Source organism: Panicum virgatum, chromosome 7N, assembly GCF_016808335.1.
Source record: "Panicum virgatum strain AP13 chromosome 7N, P.virgatum_v5, whole genome shotgun sequence".
NCBI lineage: Eukaryota > Viridiplantae > Streptophyta > Magnoliopsida > Poales > Poaceae > Panicum > Panicum virgatum.
The window spans coordinates 15024648-15044095 of NC_053151.1; the positions used below are offsets into that span (position 1 = coordinate 15024648).

The following is a 19448-nucleotide window of genomic DNA, read 5'->3' on the forward strand; positions in this document are numbered from 1 at the left end:
GTTATCGGATATATGCTTCTTGATATGGTTGTGTTATCATTCTATGCTTGCATTGTATGATCACCCTGTTCTGGAGATGGTTAGTCTTTTGTTCTTAGAACTCTATCAACTGTTCCAGTATTCGTATGATTGCTCTAGTGTGATGTCTGTCCATCCGGAGGGTGGGGGCTCCGCGCGGGACACTAGAGCATCCCTTACTTGTGTAGACATGGTGTCTAGATTAGCTAAGTGTTGCTGGATGTCAACTATACCCACGGTTTGTAGAGGTAGCCGGCAGGTGGTGACAGCCCTGTCCGAGCCTTTTAGTAATCCTCCACATTCGGTATGGGGGGTAGAAGGTACATAAAGTCGCCGGGGTGTACGAGCTCCTCCCGTCGCTTCGATAGTGATCTCCCTGTTGTGTAGTTTAATCTCTGATGAGCTAACCAATGAGAAAGTGTAGATATAGCTAGCCTAGCATAGCTGACTCGAGCTCTGACTTTTACCTTGCTCCCGGCCTAAAGCATCTTTTATCTTTCTTTTATTTATTTATCCGAGAGGGTAGTTTGTGTGTGTGTCACACTATCTCCTACCATGTTATTATCTTGCCCCTGTTTATGCTAGAGAATATCCAATCTAGATAGAGTTCACCCACTAATCTATATATTCTCTCACTCACCGCCTTCCCTGCGGAAATATAAATGACACCCCGGTATACTCCCGGGTAAAATGCTACAGCGCTATTCCGTGCGCTTGCGGATTTATTCGTGGTTCATGAAATACTGCCACCCCAAATTGGCGTCTGTGGGCGTCATCGCTGGTGACGTTGGTAGGCGCCAACAAGCATTTTTGGCGCCGTTGCCGGGGAAGGCACAGAGTGAAATATATAGATAAAAATTGTGAACAAAATCGAAATTGGTATTCGCTTGCTAAACAGGCTAACTTGGGTTTGTTTTCTTGTCTTTGTTGATATGAAAACAGGGTAGTGTATGACCGGTTTCGATCTGCTGCAAAACTTTCATTCCGATCCAGAGTCGCTTTTGAGAAGATTTCGACCTCGTATCATACCTCCTCAGATCTCACTCTCGGCAGTCAATCCAGTCATCGCATCATCGTCAGCTCCTAGAGCTATGGCCCAGAAGACACTCCGTGATTACTCTGCTCCGTCTGCTAACCAGGTCCCTACCGGGCCTGAGGTTAACACCGGAGGAGAAAATTTCGAGATCAAGACGGGTCTCATTACAATGGTACAGGCCAGCCCATTCTGTGGCAAGGCCAATGAGGATGTCAGCGCTCATCTCCAGCAGTTCCTAGAGCTCTGCAGTACTTTTGTTATCAAGTGTGTATCGCAAGATGCTATCCGGCTCCGTCTGTTTCCGTTCTCTCTCTTGGGGAGAGCAAAGCAATGGTTTTATGCTAACAAGGCTGTTGTGGATACTTGGGACAAATGTGCCAAGGCGTTCCTCTCGAAGTTCTTCCCGATGGGCAAAACCAATGCTCTTCGTGGTCGGATTTCGAACTTCCAGCAGGCGTCAAATGAGTCAATTCCGGAAGCTTGGGAGAGGCTTCAGGAGTACATTCTAGCGTGTCCGCACCATGGAATGGATAATTGGCTCATTCTACAGAACTTCTACAATGGGTTGACACAATCATCCCGTGATCATGTGGATGCCGCTACGGGTGGAGCTTTCTTCTCGCTAACTATTGAAAGAGGTACATCATTGATCGAGAAGATGGTTTCCAACCAAGGTTGGAGCGATGATCGCCTCCAACCGCACCAGCGAGGTATGCACTCCAATAAGGAGGCCGACATACTCGCTATGAAGATTGATCTCCTCCTCAAGAAATTTGAGGATTATTCCCAAGATAAGGCTCAATTGCAAACTCTTCAAGCCTTGGAGACTCGCATGACGTGCGAGGTCTGTGGGAATGTTGGACATTCGGGCGATAATTGCCCAGAAACCCAAGAAGAAGCTCTATTCCTCAATGGCGGCAATGGGTTTCGTCCATAAGGTGGTTAGGGGTGGAATCAACCACGCCCATACTATCAAGGAGGTAATGGGAATTCGAATTCTTTCGGTCCTAACCAGCCTACCTTGAGAGATCTTGTCTACGGCCAAGTGAAGATCAGTGAGTCCCTTCAGAAGAAGTTGGCCGTTATAGACAAATCTATGGAGACTATCCATGCCAAGATGGATGGATTCTCCACTGCCATCAAGAATTAGTTGAGTTTCAACAAGATGATTGAGACTCAACTAGCTCAAGTGGCTACTACCATGCCCCCTGATTTGGAGAATGTTAAGGCGATAACCACACGAGGAGGTAAAACTACTCAAGACCCGCCTTATCCTAACCATGTTAACAGGAAGAAGACAAGCCCGGTGGCAGAAGAACCACCTCGGGAGGAGGAACCCGAGAAGGTTCATGAAGGGAAGACGGCTCCGCATGAATTCTATGACACTCAAATATTGCCGTTCCCTATGAGGGCAAAGAAGTCAAGTACAGACGAGCAGTTCAGCCGCTTTGTTGAGATAATACAACAAGTGAACATCAATGTACCCTTGATGGATGCGATGAAGGTTCCGACCTATGGTCGCTATATCAAGGACATAATCAACAACAAGCGACCGCTGCCAACTACCGAAGTAATCAAGCTCACTGAGGCATGCAGTGCAGCTATACTTCAATAATTGCCCAAGAAGAAAAAGGATCCAGGATTCCCCACTATCAGATGTTCAATAGGGACACAGAACTTCGACAAAGCCTTATGTGATTTGGGGGCCAGTGTTAGTGTGATGCTGAAGGCGGTATTTGACCAACTCAACTATACAGAGTTGACACCAACACCATGAAATTGCAATTGGCTGATTCTTCAGTTCGACACCCAGATGGAATCGCTGAGGATGTCCCAGTGAGAGTTCAGGATTGTTTCGTCCCAGTCGACTTTGTGGTACTTGAAATGGATAATCAGAAAGAGACTACTCTCATTCTAGGACGGCCATTCCTCAATACAGGAGATGCACATATTGATGTTGGGGCCGGAGAAATCCGACTCCATATCAATGGTAAAGAGGATAAATTTGACTTCCGACCCAAGAGAGAGCAATGCTTGATGATCCGAGTCAAATTTGGGCCAAATCTTCAGAAAATCAAAGTCGAAGTCACACCCTCTCAGAAAGATAGTCTTATACCTTTTATGAAGACACTTATGAAAGAAGATCCAAAGAGCTCAAAAAGGTCTAAGAAGAAGGGTAAACCAAGGGCTACTATGCTCGAGGATCCTGTTCCTGTGCCGCCTATGCCACCAAAGAAGACCAAGAAGGTGTGGCGCAAGAAGAACAATACGTCATCGACCACTACTACTTCTCCAGGTACGGATGAAACGACCTCAACCTGATCAGGTATGGAGAAAGGTCCTGCTTTTCGACCCTAACCAAGAGCTAGCTTGGGGGAGGTTCCCTCCCCTAAGTCAACTATATCCCTTTATTTGCTTTCAATAAAATTTGATAAAAAAACTTTCAAAAACAAAATAAAAATTTACTGCTTTATTCCCCTTTTTCATGATGCACGGTAAGAATGTTTTAACTCCTTTTGATAAGTTGAAAGGATGAGTTTTGCTTTGCTCTATCATGTCTGTTGTGCTTAGTTTGAAAATAAGAGTTCTCTTGAGTTTAAATCTGCTGGTTATGCAAATATCTTGTCAATGAACCTGAAAGTTCTGTCGGTTGCATATGCTTGATTAAAGTCTAAGTTGTTGCGAGTTCAGATATGGTAAATAAGGTTGTGCAAGCTTGTTCTAGTGATGCTTGAAGTATGGAGTTGTTTTCAAAAATTCTAAAAGAGGCAAGTTCCCCAGCGATATGCAATGTCCTACCAAAGCCATATGTCATATTCCATGAAAAATCCTTTACACATATGCTGCTTGATATTCTGTTGAGTTTTGTCAAATTGTGTGACCCTAGTAAGATGCTTTTCATGCTTTCTCGATCTTAAGCACGTACACATCCCATCCAATTGCTACATTCCTACACTAGGAATTGGCACCACCTCCCATTCATTCCACATAATAAATGCTTCATGTCTTGGTGATCTCTCTCGTAGAACATCCCTGAAATAAAATAAAGTCAGATTATGGTTGCCCCAAAAAGAGAAAATATGGCATGCTAAAGAAGCATGACCCAAAAAAAAGAGAAAGAGAAAAAGGGGTAGCCATGTCTCAAAAAAAAGAGAGAAGAGACATAGGGATGATTCGAGAGAGAAAAGCCATTACCTCAAGGAGTAAGTCATATCCATCCACCCATCCATCCACTCATACACTTATACCTTTTGATCGAGATTGCATGACTTGTTTCTCCATGGATCCTCTCTTTGACTTTACAATAAATAGAATACAAGTGTGCCCTGTTCTTATCCTACCTTGAGCTCCATAAAGGCTTGTAGTAGTAGGGAAGATCAAAGGCAGATACTGCCCTGGTAAGGAAATACAAGATGAGTGCCTCGAGAGAGTTATCCTGGGAGCTTTGCCATGTTTTCAAAATTCTTTCAAAAAAATATCTCCAGATGGATTGCGGATCTATGAACAAGTAAGTATCACTCTATGCACCGTTCTGACTTTCAACAGCCCAAGGCAAGGAGATAGCTAAAAAGCCCCATGAAGGAGTAAGGTAATTGAGCAAAGGTATGCTAACCGACTTATTTAAGCTTATAGATGAATCCCTTTGCTTCAAACTATGACATAACAGGTAAGGTACGAGTCAAAGTGATTTTCTGATCAACAACCTGATCACAACCAGCGGATCTGCCCTACCAACAGAGCACTCCTTTAGACCCATCCTCAAGCAAACAAAACCAAGAAGTCCAAGACCTCTGCCGTGAAATCCTCATGGTTCATATCGCCGGAGAACCTGAGGGTGATCCCACGGAGCGTCTCAACCTCGACGACTACAATTCTGATGATTTTGATGAGTACCTTTCCGACAACATGGAAACTACTCCCCCCACAATCATTGAAGCTCAAGATGCTACCAAGGAGGATCTACCTGCTCCCCCCCTCCTCCAGTGGTGACCGTCACCGTCCAACTGGACGAGCAGCATCTAGCAGAAGACCTCTACGAACGTCATCGCCAGCTCAACCAAAAGAGGGCATTCAGGCATCAGCGCCTCGCTAACACCCTACAAGAACAACAAGGTGACAACTTTGACTACTCCAACTGCGACCTCCGCAGTGTGATAAACGTTGGGCGCGATGCGCGCAACGTCATCATCTCAAGGAGAAAGGAACGGGAGGAAGTCGAGGCATACAGCCCTTCTTCCAACTACCGCATCCCGCCAAAGGCCTCCGCATCCTTCAAAAAGCACAAGCCGGCAACCATCAGCACCCGTCCTCAGGGTAAACCACGCACCCAGCATCAAGGTGAATCGTCTCAGAGCGGAAACAGGATCAACAAAGTACTTCTATGCAAGTGCTTTATCCACTCAAAGAGCTCTCACAGATCTTCCAGTGTGACTCACTCCGCAAGGCCCTTGGGGCACCTCTCCTGAAGGAGACCCTACCAATAATCTAGTCAACCTCTGCATCGACTAGTTCTACCTCGAATTTAGTCAACCATCATATCGACTAAGTTCTTTCTTCGAATAAAGTTTTATTCAATCATGTAAACCATTGCTCACGTCCAACGAGCAAGAGGTAGGTCTTAAGAGTCAGAGTCTGTCACTTTACAGTTATCGTAATTTCGACAAATCCAAATAAAGTTGATTTCTCATATATCGACTACTTGGCTCTCGCTCACACAACCAATTCCCCATCTCGAAAAGTCTTGCTCAGCTTTAGAGCAGCTATCGAGTAGTTTTTATGGTTCATACTTGACTGCTTTTTGGGCATTTATGTCTTGGGCAACCCGACGGGGTTCGTACCTAACAGTTCTGTCCTAAAAGACACTCTAGTCCTCCGGAAGGACAACCTACTTGCCCTGCTCTAGTAGGTCTTGGATACTCTTTCGGCACCTTCATCTTGGGCAACCCGACGGGGTTAGTACCTAACAGACTTGCCCTAAGAGTTACTCCAGTCCTTGGTTAAAAGGACACCTTACTCGCCTTGCTCGAGTAAGTTTTGGATATCCCTTCGACATTTACGTCTTGGGCAACCCGACGGGGTTCGTACCTAACAGTTCTGTCCTAAAAGACACTCTAGTCCTCCGGAAGGACAACCTACTTGCCCTGCTCTAGTAGGTCTTGGATACTCTTTCGGCACCTTCATCTTGGGCAACCCGACGGGGTTAGTACCTAACAGACTTGCCCTAAGAGTTACTCCAGTCCTTGGTTAAAAGGACACCTTACTCGCCTTGCTCGAATAAGTTTTGGATATCCCTTCGACATTTACGTCTTGGGCAACCCGATGGGGTTCGTACCTAACAGTTCTGTCTTACGGATTACTCCAGTCCTTGGTTAAAAGGACACCTTACTCGCCTTGCTCGAGTAAGTTTTGGATATCCCTTCGACATTTACATCTTGGGCAACCCGACGGGGTTCGTACCTAACAGTTCTGTCTTACGGATTACTCCAGTCCTTGGTTAAAGGACACCCTACTCGCTGGCTCAAGTAGGTCTTGGATACTCTTTCGGCATCTTCGTCTTGGACAACCCGACGGGGTTAGTACCTAACAGACTTGCCTTAGAGTTACTCCAGTCCTCAAGTAGGACACCTTACTCGCCCTGCTCGAGTAAGTTTAGGATGTTTTTAGAATATTCATGTCTTGGTTAACTCGACGGAGTTCAATCCTAACAGTCCTATTCTAGATATCAATCCAGTCCATTAGTAGGACATACTACTCGACACAATCGTGTAGTTTGGATATTCTCACAAACAGTTGCATACTATCTGGGTAACCAAATAAGGTCTATCCAAGCTGGTCAACTACGTAAACCCTTCAAGGAGTACAGATGAGTTCTTGATACTCTAAAATAAGTCGACACAAGTTTCCCGTTTGCTTAGTTTACTATGGGAATCTTCGATGCAGAATCTTTTTGCCTCGAGTACTTGACGGGTACTACTCGCTTGCTTGAGATACAAAAAGAACTCCTGTTCTCCCTTAGTACCCTGAGTAGTTGTTGAGAGCTACCTGTCTTCTTACCTATCAAGAAACTTATTATACCTCCTAAAATACTCAATAAGAGTTCTCTCCCTGATTGGACAACAAAGTCCATATTAGCCGCGTGCTAATTGAAAAAATTCCTCCAAAAAGGAAATTTATTCTAAGCTACAGCTTCTTTTATCTTCTAGTGCTATTCCCACTTGGTTAATCCTGAGGGATTCAATCCTAACCGGTTAGCACTATGGTTTCAGAACCATACAAACTCGATTATATTCGAGAAAATCTTGCCACCCAAGGCACCTACGGATACAATTCCTTGTTTTTGCTTTTATGACTGAGTGGGCCCGATGCTGCCTACACTCAGGACCCACGAGTACAACCACTCGACACAACAAAGGATTCCACAATCCTACCACCAAGTACTTAACACTACACAAATATCCAACATTTGTTCAAAGTACTTCTGGCTCACATGGCAACTCAATTACAAGAAAAGCTTAAGGAGACTCTGCCCTGCTCAAGGTTTCTACAATCTGATCAGCCACCACGGAAGTTTCCGCCAAATACTGACGGAACTGATCATCAGAATAGCTAGCCTTGGCTCCTTGTCCAAGAGCGTCCAGACGAGTGGTTGGCCAATAAGATTTCACCAGCCCAAGTACGTGACCTACATACTGGCGGGTGATGTGGGAGATAAACCTCTCGAAGGCTCCAGGCACCCTGCGAAGCCTCACAGCCAGTGTTAGCGGCTCACCTCCATCCTTTTGTGGGATATCCATGGCCTACGTCACCTCCAGGGCGGCATCTCTGACCTCTTTCAGCTCCACGAGCTCCTGCTGCATCGAGTCTCGAGACTCTGATAAAGTCTTGAGTTGTTGCAGCATTGATGCTGCTTCTCGGTCAGAGTCCTCCTTAATCTTCTTAAAGCTTCTCTATCTCATCTGCGTTTCGGTACATAAGAATCTTTAAATCTAGTACCAAGCTTTCCTGAATCTCTAAAGATTTGGCACAAGCTGTGTACTCGATAGAAAGAAAATCTTATAAACACTAAGCAGATCTACTAGTCGAGTGCATATCAAATGCTAAAGACTAACCTTTCTTAGATTGGGAAAGCTTCTTCAGCTTTCCCTCAAGAGCAGTCTTCTCAGACGAGAGCATTTTAACCCTCTCCTTGAGAGCATTTAGCTCTGTCTCATCTTGGGACTGGCCACCCTTCCGTCCCAATGCTTCCTGCAAAAAGAAAAAGATCAGTATACCACTCGATCTACTACAAAAAGTACTCGAGTATTCGACTACTTACTTCCAGCAGCTTGAAAGCATGCTCCACCTTCTCTCGCGGCAAGTCACTTCCCGACGTGATTTGGGAAGTACTTGCCACAACCACAGCCCTCTTGGGCACTTCTTCAATTCTTCCTACAGTATTCCCTGTGACTTGGGAATCTAAAAGAAGAACATGCTACTTAATCACACTAAGGGCAAATAAAAGGATACCTTTCCTACAAGGCACTATAAGCTTACCTGCAGGGGTCTCTGCAGGCTGTTTATCATCGCCTCCCTCAGAAAGCTTCTCGCCTTCTCCTCCATCTGGAAGCTTGCTGCTTCCACCATCCTCCGGGATCTCCTCATTGGCCCTCTCAGAATTGGGCAAAGGAGAATCCCGAAGCATGGAACTGACCATAGCCTCTGCATCCTGAGCACTCATATCTGGAGTACTCGGGAGCTTTTCCACCCCGGATTGGGAAGCTGAATTGCCTTCAGCTTCCACGCTCTCATCCAGGATTGCATCCCTGCAAAGACAAAGTAGTTAAAAACTACTAGACCCAAAAGCAGATCCTATACATGCAAGTTTTAAGGAACTTACGTAGGAGCTCTTATCAGAGCAAGCCCCTTGATGCTAAACCTATGGGCAGGCTTCACAACAAAGGCCTGCGTACAAGCTTCACGGGCTGTATTTACATCAGAACTACTCGCTGAAAGAGTAGTCCCGGTCCCACTTGACGGGTCCACTGTGGTGGAGGGGACAGTTTGTCCCACCGCAGTATCATCCCTAGATGATGATATCCGTGACATTTTAGCCACCGGACTTTGAGAAAGTAAAGCACAATTAGCAAATTGATATCAAAAGTACTCGATTCTAAAGACAACCAGCTACTTACCTATCGGCTGTAGTTTGGGAGGAACCGCGATGCTTCCTTGCCGCAGTTCGAGTACTCCTAGGCTGCACAGATTGGGTATCAGTGCTTGGAGTAGGGTTGAGATCCCTATCACTCCTCCCTTCAGCTTCCTCCTCATCTGCATAATCAAAATTATACATAATTATTGTTCGTATGAAACTTCATATGGACATATTCATACATGATTAACACATTGAGAAATTCAGAAGAACAAAAGGGCGAATAAATGCCTGGTAGCGAAGGACTACTTTTAAAGTGCTCCACGTCCTCCTATAGAAAGCAAATCCTATCAGGTTCACACTAAGGTAAAGTACTCGATTTCTACGCATCGACTACTCTTATCAAGTACCTGCTTTGCAGGATTCCCAGCAGAAAATGTACCAGGAACAACTAGGATTTTCTTTACATTCTTCAGAAGTCGTTGTACTCGACTAAAAACTACATCATTCGAGATCTCTTCCTACGAGAATCTTGACGGATCAGTTGTTCCTTGGTACTGAAACCCAGGCGAGTCCCGAGCCTGCAATGGATGGATTCTTCGCTTCATCCAGTCAAACATGACTGCTTCCCTAGTCAACATATTCTGCCTTAGAACGGCAATTCGTTCGAGAAGTTGTGGGATCTGACTCTCGTCGACTGGTTTTTTATTCCATTCAGGCCACTGAATTGGAGGGCCTAGAGAAATTGGTGTAAAGTTTCCTAACCGGTTCTCGACATAGAACCACTTGGGTTTCCACTCGATCACCTTATTACTAAGACTATATGAGATATACTCTCTATGTTTCCCTTGCCTAAGTTGGAGACCCACACCTCCTACTACATCTAAAACGTAGGAGTTGGGCTGAGGCTTAAGATGAAAAAGGTGACGGAAAAGTTCGAAATGGGGCTCGATGCCCAGAAATGCTTCGCACAAATGTACGAAGACAGACATATGCACAAAAGAGTTGGGGGTTAGATGATGCAGCTGGATCCTGTAGTAACGCAAGAGTCCAGAAAAGAAAGAAGAACAAGGAAACCCCAATCCCGTTCCAAGAATGAGGTGAAAGCAACAACTTCCCCCGTATTTTCATACGGATAATCTCTTCCCAAGGCAGGACGCCATTAGACAGTAGATCTGGGAACCAAAAGGCCCTGTTTCACTAAAGATTCCAAGTCAGATTGGGAACACTTACTAGTGTTCCAACCTTCATCGCGGGTTGGTTCCGCAACCGCACCCTTTCCCTTGGTCGCCTTTTTGAGAGCCATCCGGAAATCTACGGATTTCTTCACGTGCATACACTGGCAGAAACCCTAGGGCGAAACTGGGGAGCAAAGGGGAGCAAGAACTCTAGATCTGGGGGCTTGAGAGCGAAAACAGATCTAAGGCAGCAAAAACAAGTGGCGGCCGGTGGGGTAAAACCTAAGTTACCATTTCATTTTCTTATAGCGGTGGCAGCATGGTAAAACCTTTCAGTAGGCCAATAGTCCATTGCAAATCACGGAAACAATGGGATTTTAAAGAGGCATTTCTTTTTCTGAGATTACATTCTGAAAAAAGAAAACACTCACATTTCTAGTCGACTACTCGACTCTTATTTCCTTAACTGGGATTACATTCCAGAACAAGGATAAGAACTCGACATAGTACAACTACTTGATATTACAATTCCAGTACTTTTTACATAACTTTACAAACGACTCGGGTCTGCACGCACACTTCTTGGTTTCCTGAGAAGCCTGCTGTAGCTAAATCGACCCGAGGCCGTGACAAAGTACAAACTTGTTATTCCCATCAGGGGAATAATGATACTCGTATTCTGGGAGAAAAGTTTCAAGAGTATAGAGGCAGATTACAGTAATCACCTCGCAAGTCCTCTTGTAGCATCTTCTGGAGAAACTTCTTCTTCTCCCAGAATACGTTGTGGCAAGATTAAGCTTCCCCGCCAGAGATATCAGTTCTTGGGCACCCAGAAACAGGCAACCCCAAGGATGTGACACAACAAGACTCAACCCATCGACCCCAAATCTGCCTCATTGGACGATGCAAGGACATGATGTCCAAAATGGAGCCGATGAGAGCATTGGGGATGCAGGATGAGGTAGCAGGGACTTTTCTTGTCACTTGCAAGTTCTCTTCTAGCATCTTTTGCTGGAACGAACTATACAAATCTCAAGAGGGCGAGAGCAAGAGCACCAAGGATAAGCCATGGCTGCTACACTTTGGTGCTTCTGGCAAAGGCCTCTTCCCTGCCTTTTATAGCCACAAAGGGGCTTACTTAGGAGACCCCGTGAATCAACAGTGCATGTTTCACGGACGCATTCATGGCAGCATTCACAGACGCAGTCAAAGTTGCAATAATGCATATTCTCCAAATAGTAACGTCCCATGTGAGCACTGAATAAAGAACCGTACATCTCGAGTTTTATTCCTGAAGTTATTTCGGGTGCAATCAGTGTGGCGGATCCAATTGTATCATTTTTCTGGGATTTTACCCGAAAAAGAGGTATTTTCGCATTCCGGATCTGATGAATCCTACAAATAATTTGAAGGATAAAATCTGATGCCACGTCTTAAATCCTTAATTCCAAATCTACGCTCAGGGGCTACTCTCAGCCAAAGGGATTTTGATTTAAGGCTCGGGGGCTGCGGGATATATGCACCAGAGGTTTATTTTTCAATTTTTTTGAAAAATAAAGAAAAAAAAGACTGAAGTGACCCTCAGCCTGATTCTGCGATTCAACCTAAGGCTCGGGGGCTACTCCATATGGAGCGCGAGTACTTCGCGCACCATATATGATCAAGATTTTGAGGCTTGAGCACCTCACAGCCTCGAAACAACCAGAAGTATTTGGAGGACTACTCGACATATCTGAAGGAAGGCCCAGAAACAACCAGAAGGATGTACTGACTACTTGAAGTACTTGAAGACGCCCAGCCAAGTACTTGACGCCTGCAGAACTCGGCTACAAAGAGCTCGGGAGCTTGTCAGACCCAGGACAACAGGACTGCTTATGGACATTGAATGTTCTAGATTAAGGGATAGCTCGTGGATGTACCTTACCTCTTTTGTAACTATTCGAATAGGCATAGAACTAGCTGCAGTACAAAGGAAACTACCCGATTATGTTGTAGTAGGATTCCAACTGTACTCGGCTAGGACTTTCCATGTAACCCTGTCCCTCCAGATATATAAGGGCAGGCAGGGACCCCCTCCAAACAATCATCAACACCTAAGGCAATACAAACCACACAGGGTGTAGGGTATTACGCAAACTCGCGGCCCGAACCTGTCTAAATCTTTGTGTTCCTTATACCATTGAGTTCTAGAGCAGACGATCCCTACCTACAAACCCTACTGCTAAGGGTATCCCTGAGCAAGCTTGGCGGTAAACACCGACACCCTCCATGTACTCTTTGTAATGATCTCCGGAAACTTGGAATTTCTATGGTCAAAGAAGGCTATCTTGTTACTCTCACGGTCAAATCTGATCTTTATGATCAAATTAAGGAAGCTCAAAAGAAAAATAAAGGTATGGCTCGAATTTTTTGAATTAATGAAGGAGGGCAAGGCTCGAATTAAGGAAGCTCAAAAGAAAAATAAAGGTATGGCCACGCTATGTGGGACCCTTTCGGATTATTAAGAAAGTTGGAGCAGTGGCTTATCAATTGGAACTTCCTCAATCACTCTCCTCCGTTCACAATGTCTTCCATATCTCTCAATTGAAGCAGTGTCATCATGTTCCAACTGATGCCATCGATCTTGAGTCACTTGATCTTCAACCGGGCCTTACCTACGAGGAGCATCCTATTGCTATTCTTGATCATCATGAAAGAAAGGTGAAGCGTAACATGGTGAAGTTTATAAAGGTTCAATGGAGCAATCATTCCGAAGATGAAGCCACTTGGGAGAATGAAGACCAATTACGTCAAGAATATCCGGAATTCTTTTCCGATGAGTAAGTTCTCTCTCTACCACACCCATGCCTTAGTACATCATCTCCTAGATGTTTATCTCGTCTAGGTTGGAGTTTAATCCCTTCATCTCTATTTACCTAAATCTCGGGACAAGATTTTCTTAAGGGGGGGAGAGTTGTCACAGCTCCAAAATTTTTGGACACCGGTCAGACCGGTGTGGCCTACCGGTCTGACCAGTCGAGCTCGCCAGAGAACGAATCACGGCGTGCCGCACGTCGCCACCGCCGCCGGCCATCCTCATGCCACACGCCGGCCATCCTCGTTCCGCACGCGCATCCTTATCCACCCGCTCGCCCTTTCCTCCTCCTTCTAGACCCGCCCTTTTTGCCTAAACCCTAGGCCCTTCCCTGTCCTCCATTGCCATCGCCACCCCGAGCTCCGCCGTCACCGTCGATTCGTCGTCTCCGGTCGGCCTCCCCATGATTCCTCACGTGGGAAGCTTCTTCTCCCTCTCTTCTACCTATTCCGGTGCTCACCCGGCCTTCTCCCTTGACGCGTAGGCCCCCCGGCGAGCTCCTCCGACCGCCGCCGCCCGTCGCCGTCGCTGTGTTCCCTCGTCGCCTCTCCTCTTCGTCCGCTTGTGGGGTGAGCTTCGCCTCGCCCTAGAACACGCCGTGCGCGCCTTCCCTTGCTCATTCCGGCCTCGCCTCACTGTTCTGTTGCTCGCCATCGCCGTCGTGTCGCGCCGGCCGCGCGTCGTGCGCGCGCTGCCTCTGTCCTCTGCTTTGGGCAGAGACCGGTCTGACCAGTCTTGCTGACCGGTCTTACCGGTGGTGGTTGCAGCTCTCTGCGTAAGGACTGGTCTGACTGGTGGTGCCGCGCGCCGTCTATGGCCGGTCTGACCGGTAGTTCCAACCGGTCTGACCGGTGCAGCCCATTTGTGCAACTTTGCCGATGTTCAATTCCGCTAAAAATATCCATTCATGCGAACCACTTCGTGCATATCATTTCATGCATTTTATTTAATGTACAATCATGGCATCGAGCTAATCCTTTCATTGCATTCATGCAGTATAGTGACTGAACCATCGGAGAACGAACCCGTGGAGCCCGCCGAGTCCGTTGAGCCTGAACCCGGAGTCCAGTTCGTGGTCGTGCCCGAAGCTATCCAAGGCAAGCAGCTAAGCATGATTCCTTGCTCCTATTTAATTTGAGTTAGTTAGCTATCTCAGTGGGTAATGTTGGGTTATATATATTATGTATGTGTTGCATTCTTGAACCTACTTGCATGCATTACCCTTCCTTGAGTTGTTATCCCTGTTCTTGGCACTAATAGTTAGTTAATTACTTAATTTGACTAGATGCTTAGCCTTGCTTAGAATTCTCATCTCGCTTGCTAGAAAGTATGGCTGGAATATCACACTTACTTGATTATCCTTGATCGCACTTGAACAACTGGGGCAAGTGGAGTGTAGTATCGAGGTTCGAGCGGAATGGTAGGGCCTAGAGAATGAAGTCACATGGGCATAGTCCGCTTGGACCGATTAAGGACCGTCCATGGATGACGTCGGTTTTGAGCAAGTTTCCGTGCTACCACATATCCAATATAATGGTACGGATGAGCCAACTACCTTCTTTGACTTGATCATTGGGGCCCGGTCCCAGATACGTGGCTAAGGGCTATGCAGGGAGGCTTAGGGGTGTCCCCGGGTGGACCTATGTATAGGAAAGTTTAGAGATGTTCCCGGTGGACCTAAGTTCTCCACGCGCAAGCTGGGCGTACTCTCAACGGTTGAGCCTTGTTGGGAACGGTTGACGCGAGTACCCTCTCATCCAATTTAGCTGGTTGGGTGAATCGCATGGTCCTTGCGTCGTGTGGGTAAAGTAGTACACCATTGCAAGGTTTAAATCAATTCGAATTGCCGCGCTCTCGGTTATGAGCACGCTCGTTATCCCATGAACTCCTCGTAGAAGTGTGGACATGTTGGAATGGATTTTAGTATCTCGGGAATAACTATGTTATTCTTAGTATGTTCCACTAAAATTTAATGGGGGTTCGGGCAATATTAATTAATTTTGCTAGGTGTTAGTCTAGGGAGCTTATGCAATAATTACTTAACATTAAAGATTTTACTTGAATATTTGCATGATCCTTGTTTATTTAATCGCATAAGTCTTGCGAGTACCTTTGTACTCAGGGTGCTTCTAAACCTAGTTACAGGTGAACCGGAAGTGGTGTTCGGCCACTTCTACCCCGCCGATCCAGGTGCGGGGGAGGAGTAGGTCGTTGAGGCTGGGATGGTGTCCTTGAGCAAGACACCGTCATCATAAGTATGTTTTTATCATAAGCGAACTCCGTGAGAGCATGTAAATATAATAAAGTTTAAGTTTCTGTTTAATATGGCTTTCGTGAGCCCAAGGCTTGTAATGGAAGTTAGTTGAACCCTCCTATATTGAACTTGTAATATTAAGTTTCGAACTCTGATAATATAAAAATACTCTTTGTGGTTCATTGGCGATGTATTCGATTATAAACGGTATGTGCATATGCTAGATTCTAGATGTATGTTGGAGCACACACCAGTACTACCGGATTTGATATTATTTTGGATGAATGACGTGTCGGTTATTCGTGTCTCTAGATGTAGGATAATACGTGGCACGCTCTCCGATAAGCACGTGTTAACTCTCATCTGGATGATAATGACCGGCGGTTCGTTTAAAATAGTATCAAATTGAGCGGTTCTCACGTATATTCCAACTTAATCTTTCTTCATATTTTTTCTTTCAAGAAAGATGTAATCATTTATGGAATCTCATGACGCCAGCATAAACACAAGCATTTCGCCACCAGATTTGAACTCTCCTCCCGTTATATTGGCCGTGTTTGGTTTGGGGCGTAAAAAATTTCACGAAAATTTTTGCACCTTTGACCACTAATTTAGAGTATTAAATAAAGTCTAATTATAAAACTACCTTCACAACCCCCCGTGTAAATCGCGAGACGAATCTAATGAGGCCTTTTGGCCGCGTGATTAGAGGAGGATTACTGTAACATCATGGTAGCAATTATCAATTAATTACCGTCATTAGATTCGTCTCGAAAAAATACACTCATCCCTAAAAAGGTTTTGCAAATAGACTTCATTTAGTATTCCATGCATGCGAAATTCTCTTTTCACGTAAAAAAATACTGTAGCAACCAAACATTGCCATCTCAACACAATAAGTTGTTTTTGTGAGCTCCATACACAATTTTTGTCCCACATACACTGCATATGAATCCATACCCACTGGTTGCACGACAATCATTTATATAGATGATCAAGGCCTAACGGGCATTAGATATTCTTTTACCAGCTTTTAAGTCAAGAAAGCTCTAAGAACATAGACTAAGAAAAGCAAGAAAAATAGCACAAGATGGTGCTTAACTTCCAGGTCCATAATCTAAGCAAGCGACTGCCAATCCTATGTTCACCCTTGCAAAGCACAATACACAGAAGAGCGAGATAACATCCCTGTGGTTCCATAATCTACTCCAAAACCTCCATTTCATCTAAACTGAAACCTGTTAAATATGAAGATAAAATAAGATCCAATACGTTTCGTCTCAGAAAACTTTACTTCAGTGCACAAGATGTTCATTTGACTAAGATACAGCACAATGCAGTTATACCGTGGTTCAAAAAATGTTTTATTAAAATGGATTACAGTTAACTTCCACTACAAAACAGTAGTATCAAGAATGACAGTCTGTCCAGCTCAATAATCCTAGAAGACAATGTAGATGTAAGCCAAAAAAAGTAAACCAAAGAAAATCTAATAAAAATAAATTGGATATGACGTTCTAGCAGTTTACATCTCACAATAAAAGCTTGACATGTAGAAAATGAAAAATTTAATGTGCAGTACCGCAGCTTTTAACCCGGTAACAACATAATTACACAGATGGTTGTACAAAAAGTGAAAGAATAGAAGACATGGAAGATTGATAAATACTAGTTACAAATATGGCCCAAGGAACGGAGAGTGGATTCAAGAACAAATGGAGCAAGGACAGTACAGTACTTATATGTACTTACATATTCTCACACCTAGCGAGCTCACTGTTTCTTTAACTATTGATACACCGGCATAAAAAAGTTGACCACAAGATTTTGCATACATGTAATTACTCACACTAAGCACTGCTTTTTTAGTAATCTTATACTTTTGCTCACCACTTTGTTTCTATTCCACTTCCACATAGGAAAAACTGCTAAAGTATAAAAGCATTAGGGGTGTTGCTAGTTAGCTTACTTATGTTGAAAGTGCTCATGAACTTTAGGATGTTGATGACTTTGTCATCAACGGCAGCACACTTGACTTCAAACTCCTTCAAGTGGAATGATATTGCAGCTGAAATCTCTGTTGGATTCCATCTTTAATTCCCAATTTAGGCTTAGGTCTCTGTAGTAAATACCATTTCACTGGTTCCTGTAGATTACAAAAGCATTTCACCAAGATCAGTCAATAATGCACTGTAAAAGGCAGCAGAAGTCCATTGAGAAAATGTATATACCTCTGAGAAAAGGTGAAGAGTGAGCTTTTCTAGGACCGGCGAGCTCTTTAGAATGCAAGTTAGTTCATGGAAGTCAGGCGCCACGCACCAGTGATCATTGAGTGTCAAAGTCTTAACTTGCTAAATGTAAGGCATTGCTTCAAATCCCTTTTGAAAATAAACTGCATAAGATGCAGATGGAACAAATATCAACTAATATTCATTGTGAACATAATTGCTACGGAAAAAAAAACTGGTTGGTGTCAGTGCATGCAAAAAGTCAATCTAAGATCCTTTATGAATGTGCAGAAGCGAATATAGATGCTGCAGGTCAAACAATGGAACACTTCAAGGGAGTAAGGGACAGGAAAGTAAGCATACCATCTTGGAAATTGCTATCAATGTCAAATTCTCAGCTTCTGATAAGCCTTTCAGAAGCACACAGTTGCCACCATAGCAAGAGTTACAGTTCTCGTGACCACAATTCCCAGAGTCAGCATGAGTGCAACAGTCTGCATTCTCATTAGCAAGTCTGACAAATGCCTTCTCTAGTGCCGGCATGTTGTCAAGAACAGAAGTCCTGTACAAATGGCCATCTTGGAATACGTGATCTTCCAGCCTTAGTGAAACAAGACTTGGAGTATAAATAAGAGTTCGGAACCTTCGGTCTTGGTTGAAACCACAAAATGTGAAGGTTAGGAATTTCAGGGAGTTGGATGAGATTTTCCTGACACAAGGCAAGAGGCAGCAGTCGAGGTCTAGATTTTCCAGTGCAGGACAATCAGCGAAGTCACAGGTTCTGTTTTGCACTTGTACACCGAAAAGACGTATGCTCCTCAAGTGCGGGAGACCAGAGGTAGGTTGAGAAGCTTAAAGTCATAATTGCCAGTTGAACCAAAGCCGAGCGTGAGCACCTGAACTTTGCACAGAAGAGCATGGCGCACCCAGAGGTTGACACGGCGCTCGTCACCGTCTTCGAATCCATAGAACCAGAGCACGAATGTGTGGACCGGCGAGCCTGCGCGGAGGAGCAGAAGGTGTTCCACGAACTGCCTAGCATACGCCAGGGAGTCACATTCGATCCAGAGTCTCGTAGCCGACCGCCAGAGGTCACGCCAGCGCCGGGCCAGCACGCATGTCCTCATGGCCTCCTCCGCGTCCAGGTAGCCGAGGATGTGGTGAACGACCTCGTCCGGCAGGGCGTCTATGCCCCCGGAGCCGCCAGCCGCCGGAGGCAGGAACGCTCCCGTGCACCTTTCCGCCGGAGGCAGCGCCCCCCCCCCCCTCCCGCGCCTTTCCGCCGGAGGCAGCACCGCGCGCCTGGGCCTTTCGCAGGAGGCATTTCGTCGAACGGGTGGCGGGCGTCGGCGCTGCAGCGGGGCAGGATCAGGGTTTTTAATCCCAACCGAAAACCGGTTACCGCCGCCCTCCGGTACCGGTTTACCGGACCGGTTAGGCCGGTAACCGGTGGAAACCGGTTGAATTCAAATTTAAATTCAAACAAATTCAAATTTTCCCGTGCAACCGGTTCCGACCGGTTTACCGGCCGGTTTGACCGGTTTACCGGCCGGTTTTACCGGTTTGAAATTCAAAAACTCCCGTGCAACCGGTTTACCGGCCGGTTTTACCGGTTTACCGACCGGTTTGACCGGTTTACCGGCAGGTTTGACCGGTTTGATCGGTGGGCCTTCATGGGCCGGCCCATTTTTTTTCTTTTTCTTTTTTGATTTAACTTTAAATTCCCACAAACTATACTAAATGAATGAATTT

The 19448-nt window shown here is 45.3% G+C and overlaps 1 long non-coding RNA gene and 1 other non-coding gene across 3 annotated transcripts; both read right to left on the reverse strand.

Annotated features, from left to right (window-relative positions):
- Positions 1-1475: 1475 nt before the first annotated feature.
- On the reverse strand, positions 1476-1582 carry LOC120684143. The gene has a single exon (XR_005679124.1). It is a non-coding gene; the product is annotated as a small nucleolar RNA R71 (small nucleolar RNA).
- A 14759-nt stretch (positions 1583-16341) lies between these two features.
- Positions 16342-18947, reverse strand: LOC120683942. 2 transcript variants are annotated; one of them, XR_005678994.1, is made up of 4 exons: positions 18060-18947; positions 17700-17860; positions 17438-17614; positions 16342-16706 (listed from the first exon to the last, which is right to left on the reverse strand). It is a non-coding gene; the product is annotated as an uncharacterized LOC120683942 (long non-coding RNA). The 2 variants fall into 2 exon arrangements; XR_005678995.1 differs by having other exon boundaries at positions 16343-16706; positions 17438-17587.
- Between the last annotated feature and the right edge of the window lie 501 nt (positions 18948-19448).